This window comes from Drosophila obscura, unplaced genomic scaffold (assembly GCF_018151105.1).
Source record: "Drosophila obscura isolate BZ-5 IFL unplaced genomic scaffold, ASM1815110v1 contig_4, whole genome shotgun sequence".
In the NCBI taxonomy this organism is placed as follows: domain Eukaryota; kingdom Metazoa; phylum Arthropoda; class Insecta; order Diptera; family Drosophilidae; genus Drosophila; species Drosophila obscura.
Genome location: NW_024542828.1, coordinates 6,227,341 through 6,234,196, shown reverse-complemented (window position 1 = coordinate 6,234,196; position 6,856 = coordinate 6,227,341).

Genomic DNA, 6,856 nt, shown 5'->3' with positions numbered 1-6,856 from the left:
ACCCACAGACACACACACACACACACACACACACACACGAACGTATACATATTCGCTGCCGAAACAACGAGCCATTTGCACCTACACGATCCTGCTTATTTAGTGGCTGTCCATGGGAAGGCAGTGCCCCGGACCTGACCCTGCCCTTTTGTTTGCTCATCGCCATGGCCGCCACCACAGACAGTCAATTTATTTGCAACACATGCAACAGCAGCGCCATCAGCAGCGTGCCCCAAACAACAACAGCATAAGCAGAATGCCGCTTCCTCCCCCCCCTCCCATGCCACATCAGCGTCCGAAAATGGCGTCTTTGCACCTTCTAATCCCAAGGCCCAGGGCAGTGGCAAGCGGCTGCTGGGCAGGTTTACGTTTTTGTATGCCGCGCCCTACTCCTAAACTTCGATCCACACTCCATTCTCTCTCTCTCTCTCTGCTGATTGCCCCATGGGTTTGTGGGCATAAATCTTGCACGCACAACATAATTATCCAGTCAACAAACGCTGAATGGACCGTGCGACTGAATGAATGGGCCTCGGTTCAGGCTGCTTCTGGTGCTGCCTGGCTTTTGGCTCCTGAAACTGGAGTAAGTTAGTGGCGCCCTGTGGCTGCTGTGGCTGCTGTGGCTATTGCTGCTACTACTTAGTGGCAAGTATCTGCTGTTAATGCCCCATCTAAGCCCTGAGCGCTGAGCGCTGAACGATGAACGGTGCTGCCACACAGCAGTGACTACCGAAAGCCAATGAAGGCTTAAAGTTGCCCCCAAAAACGTTTGCAGAGGCTGCTGCTGCTGCTGTCTCTGGCAGCTGAAAATCTAGACATTGTCCCAGAGGACTCTGTCTCTCTCTCTCTCCACTGCATAGCCCTGCACACAACTGTACCCCAATTTATAATTAACATACAACAAAATTAAAGCTGCAAAAATACAACTAAAAAGAAATGACGCTGGGGGTATTTTTTTTTTGTTTATTTTTTTTGGCTGTTGGTTTTATGCAGATTGTCGGCTGAGAGTTTTCATTTATTTTTTCATTATTATTATTATTATTATGTGGTTGTTTTTCTGTATGTGTAAGGAGAGAGAGCGGGTTTTAAGGGGGTGAGGGGAGCAGGCACTACTTAAAGTTATTAGAGCAGAAAATCACATAAACGCAAATGAAGTAAGTTTCATGCTGGTGCAATGCTTAAAAGCGTGCAAAAAGCATAAAAAAAGAAAAAAATACAACTGTGAAAAGTACAGTGGCAACAAAAACAACAACAACTAGTGGAGCTTTGGGAGCTGTGCAACGTTAACAAATGTTAACAACAATAAAGAACAGCAAAAACAAAAAGCAGAGAGAGAGAATATCTTTTGGCTTAGGGCAGAGACGAAGCTGAAGATACTCTTGGGCGAGAGCAATTATTTCTATGGCAGAATAATAATATAAATATAAAAATAATTGTACTTATTGTATATAAATACAGGAAATGTGACAGTAATACATAGATGAATATAAGCTAAGCAAATTAATATTTTTAGGTTGATTTTTTTTTAATTATTTGCAATATTTTGTACGCTTCTTTTCGAAAGATATTTAATTTCTATGGTAATAAAATAATAAAATACTATCATACAGAGCCGAAGGCGCCGATGCTAGCGCTCCATACAATTAGTTAATTAAAATATTAAAGTTAATCTTAATAAATAAATAATAAAATAATTCAAGCTGATATCTTTTATTTTTATTTGTTTTTTTTTTAATATTTTAAAATAATAAATAAATATTTAAGAAATTCAGCAATTTAGTATGATTTTCTTTTTTATTATTTCTGTCATTTGTTTGTGTTTTTCGCAGATATTCTCCTAAAAATATCTGCCTATAACCCTAAAGACCCTCTACGAAATAGGGTATCAGAACGTAAGTAAGAATTCTGCGAGAAGGCGAGAAACAATAGTAGAAGCGCGCAAGGTGCGGGAGAGAGAGAGGGAGAGAGAGAGAAAGGGGAGAGGGTTTTTTGCCTTTTGCCAAAGCAAATATGCAAATTGTTGATTACAAACTTTTGTTGCAGCAGCAGCAGCATCCCAAGCCACCCTTCTCCCATGTACCGCCCTCTCCACCCCCCTTGGTATAGTTATATAAATATTTAAGTATCCTTCGCATTGTTGCTGCCATTCAACTGCCAGGACACACACACACACACAACAGAAGAGACAACAGCAGGCAGCCAGCAGCCAGCCAGCCAGCCAGCAGCAGGCATCATTGAGGAGTTCTCTAAATTAGACTTTTTGAGTATTTTGCATATTTAATTGAAATTGCATTTCTTAAATAACTCTGCCAGTGTCATGTGTGTGTGTGCCTTTTATTTGTGCATTTAACTACAGCTCTCTGCCGCCGCGCCACCACTGCCCCACAACTGTCTCCCACTGCCACCCTCAGCCACTCTTTCGCTCTCTCTCTCTCTCTCTCTGTCTCTCGTGATATTTGTTTTAGTTTTAGCACAAGAGTTTATTCAAGTGCATGTCTTAGCCAATTCTTTGTTTTGTTACAAACAATAGAAAGAGGAAGAGGGCAGGGAACAGGGAACAGGGAAGGAAAGAGGGCAGGGAAGAGGGAGTACCTCCCGCCCAAAACTCATTTGCAATTTGTTTAATCAACACTCGAAGCACACAAGCAGCTGCTCCCGCATAGACACACATTCCACATACGCCACGTGTGCCCTGGGGTGCCACGGCCATCGCCACCCACCAGGAAAACTGCCACTCCTACACACCCCACAACAAAGTCAAATAAACATGCTAATTAAAATGGATATAGGAAAAGAAGAGATGAAATGCTGACCCAATTTAAATGAGAGATACAACAAAAGTCAAAAGGAAACGACAGGGACAGGAAAATGCCAGAAAATGCTCATCAGCAGAGATCTAGAGGTCGAATTCTGTACGAAAATCAAATAAAACTTAAAGGGGAACAAACTTCTATAGATCCTTCCTTTTTTGGATCTATATTGAACTTGTAATACATTTTAGAACTATACAAAATACCTAAAAAAAAGTTTTCTTTACGAATTTACACAGTGGTAAAGGGCGTAAGTATTAATATAAAATATAATATAATAAAATAAATAATAATAAATATAGTACAGTATAATATTCAAAAATTTATGTAATTTAACATTAAGTTTAATATTTAATATTTTGATTTTAAAACATATACAAAAATATTTTCACTTATATTTTATCAGTTATAAAATTTGTAATTTAACTTTAAATTTAATATTTTGATTTTAAAACATACATATACAAAAATATTTTCACTTATATTTTACCAGTTATAAAATTTGTAATTTAAATTTAATATATTGATTTTAAAATATGTAACAAAATGTTTTTACTTACATTTTACCAATAATATAAAAACTTGTTTTGAAAAATTTACAATATATATATATGTCGGAGATGTATAATGAAGATGTATGAAAACTGATGAAAATGTAAACAGAAATGTATAGAGTTAAGAAACTATGTCAATAAAGGAGAACAGAAACTACGCAGTAATTAATCCGTTGTTCCTTCTATTCACATTGTTGCTGAGAGCGAGGTTTGAGAACGAGAGAGAGAGTCGTCTCAGCCGAGTGTGGCGCGGTTGTGTGTACGATGCCTCTGAGAGAGAGGAGGATCAAAAGGGAATTGCTAAAGAGAGCAATTGGATGATGCAATACGGTGTTATGTATTGCGTAAGCGAAAAGAAGAAAACGAGAAGAGGAGTTTTCAGTTTGGTCACAGAATTGAAGGAGAGAACACATAGCCGCGACTCACTGCGCTCAAGTGCTACAATGCAGGAGGAAGAGCACCCAGATTTCCTGCCCCCGACATCAGAAGTGGGATCGGCTCAGGCCCAGGAGAAACGTGACAGTGAATGGCGATCTTTACTTGAAGCACAAAACCAAAGATTTATAGAAATTATAAAAACAATGCAAAAGCCTGCTTCAACTACATCAAGTGAAAAAACAATGAGACTGCCAAAGTTCAATCCAGACGCGGCTGAAGTTGATGCCAGCGCATGGGTCAAAACAGCTGATATGATCCTGACGGAGCATCCTCTGGAGGGCAGCGCACTGGTTATGTCACTGAGCGGAGCATTAGAAGGGAGCGCTTCCCAATGGCTTGCTCAGATCAGCTTTGCTGGCATAACCTGGCTACAATTCAAAGAATTGTTCATTCACCGCTACGATGACGCTGAGACACCGGCCGCTGTCTTATTGAACATCCTCAACGGACGGCCGAAAACAGGCGAGTGCTTGTCTGCATACGGTAGCCGGCTAGTGACGTCATTAATGACCAAATGGAAGTCGATGGACATGGAAGAAATAGCAGTGTCTTTCGTGTTGGCACACATGTCGCAAATCGACACCAGACTGCAACGTCTACTTTTCACCACCAATATAACGAATAGAAATAAACTTCAGCAGCAGTTGAAAGCCTTTGCATACAGCAAGCGAAGCGAGTATTCGGCTTCAGACCATTCGATCGGTCCTGATAAGAAGAGGTTCAAGGCACACACTCCAATGAAGTGCCATTACTGTGGGAATCCCGGACATAAAATGCTGGAATGCCGTAAGAGGAAGGCCGAACAATCAAAGTCAAATCAATTGTATGGAAAACCATTGGCGGGACGAGACAGGACTGGAGTGACTTGCTTTAAATGCGGAAACGTCGGTCACATTGCATCTGCATGCACGAAGGGTACGTCGGCATCGAATAGCAGCATGAACGAGAAGCGAGTGGACGTCTGTGCAGTGTTGGAGCCCAAAGGAATCTTATATCAATTTGGTGAGCCCTTTCCATTCTTTTTCGATTCGGGTGCCGAGTGCTCCCTGATCAAGGAAAAGTTAGCAGACAAGTTAGCTGGAAAAAGATTTAATAACTTAGTCATTCTGAAAGGAATAGGTGAAAACGTTGTACGATGCAATTTACAAATACTGTCTACTATACAAATTTGTCAATTTAATCTGGAAATTATGTTTAATGTAGTTATGGACGAGCATTTGAAACATGACATAATGATTGGTCGTGAAATATTAGCTCTTGGCTTCGGCATAACGATGGACGCTGATAAATTTAATATTTTTAAAACTAAACAGATTAATGCGATTTCCAATGAAACCATTACAAATTACGATAAGCTATTTGACGATAATTTTGATTTAAATGATAATGATAAGTGTAAACTTAAGAACATTTTTGATCTGTATTCTGAAAATTTCATTGTTGGAATGCCGAGTAGACGAGTCACGACTGGAGAATTAGAAATTCGTTTATTAGACGCCAACAAGACTGTGCAGAGGCGTCCATATCGTCTTGGTGTAGATGAGAAAGAATTAGTAAGAGATAAAATCAAGGAAATGTTGGCGGCTAATGTAATACGTCCAAGTAATTCTCCATTCGCTAGTCCAATTTTATTAATTAAGAAGAAAGATGGCAGTGATCGCTTATGCGTTGATTATCGAGAGCTCAATTCAAATACAGTGGCTGACAAATACCCTTTGCCGTTGATATCAGATCAAGTTAACAGATTGCGTGGGGGTAAATACTTTTCTTGCTTAGACATGGCCAGTGGGTTTTATCAGATTCCCATAGATGCAGGATCCATAGAGCGAACCGCCTTTGTAACTCCCGAGGGCCAGTACGAGTTTCTATCTATGCCATTTGGACTAAAAAATGCCTCTTCGATTTTTCAGCGAGCTATAGCGCGAGCACTGGGTGACTTGGCGTACTCCTATGCAATTGTTTACATTGATGATGTAGTGATAGTCGCGAGGTCAAAAGAGGAAGCATTTGACAGATTGGCAATAGTGCTAAAGGCTTTATCGGAAGCAGGATTTTCCTTTAATATAAAAAAATGCTCATTTCTCAAAACTGAAATAGAATATCTAGGATACTTGGTCAAAGACGGTAGTATTGAACCAAATCCGCGAAAAATACAAGCTCTGGTTGGACTATCTGAACCAAAGACTGTTACACAATTGAGACAATTTATAGGTTTAGCATCTTACTTCCGTAAGTTTGTTCCACAGTTTTCTGAACAGATGAAACCTTTATATCAGTTAACCTCTAAAATTAATAGTTTCGTTTGGAAAGTTGAGCATGAAGAGATACGCCAGAAAATTATCTCAGTACTAACTCATGATCCTGTTTTGATTATCTTTGATCCCCAATATCCCATCGAGCTGCATACGGATGCAAGTGCAGATGGCTATGGTGCCATACTCATGCACAAAATAGACGGCAAGGGTAGAGTCGTTGAATACTATAGCAAGTGTACATCGCCCCCAGAATCGAGGTATCATTCATACGAACTAGAGACCCTGGCAGTGTACAACGCTGTAAAACATTTCCGACATTACCTTCACGGTCGAAAGTTTGTGATCTTTACGGATTGTAATTCGTTGAAAGCAAGTCGTACTAAAGTAGAACTAATGCCTAGAGTACACCGCTGGTGGGCATATTTACAGTCGTTTGATTTCACTGTAGAGTACCGCAAGGGAAGTCGCATGGCGCACGTGGACTTTTTATCTCGAAATCCGATTGTCATTGAGCGTGATACCATAATTAGGGCAACAGAAGTCCGCATCGATCTGACTGAGGTGACGGACAACTGGCTTCTAGCTGAGCAGCGGCGCGATTCGTGTTTAAGCGAAATCGTAGCCCAGCTGAATAGTGGGGAGTCGCAGGAGAATTTGGCGAAAACATATGAGTTAAGAGCAGGAGTTCTATATCGGAATATTCAGAGAAATAGTAAAACGCGCTGTCTACCTGTAATCCCGAGAGCCTTCAGGTGGTCAGTGGTTAATCATGTGCATGAGGCGATAATGCATTTGGGGT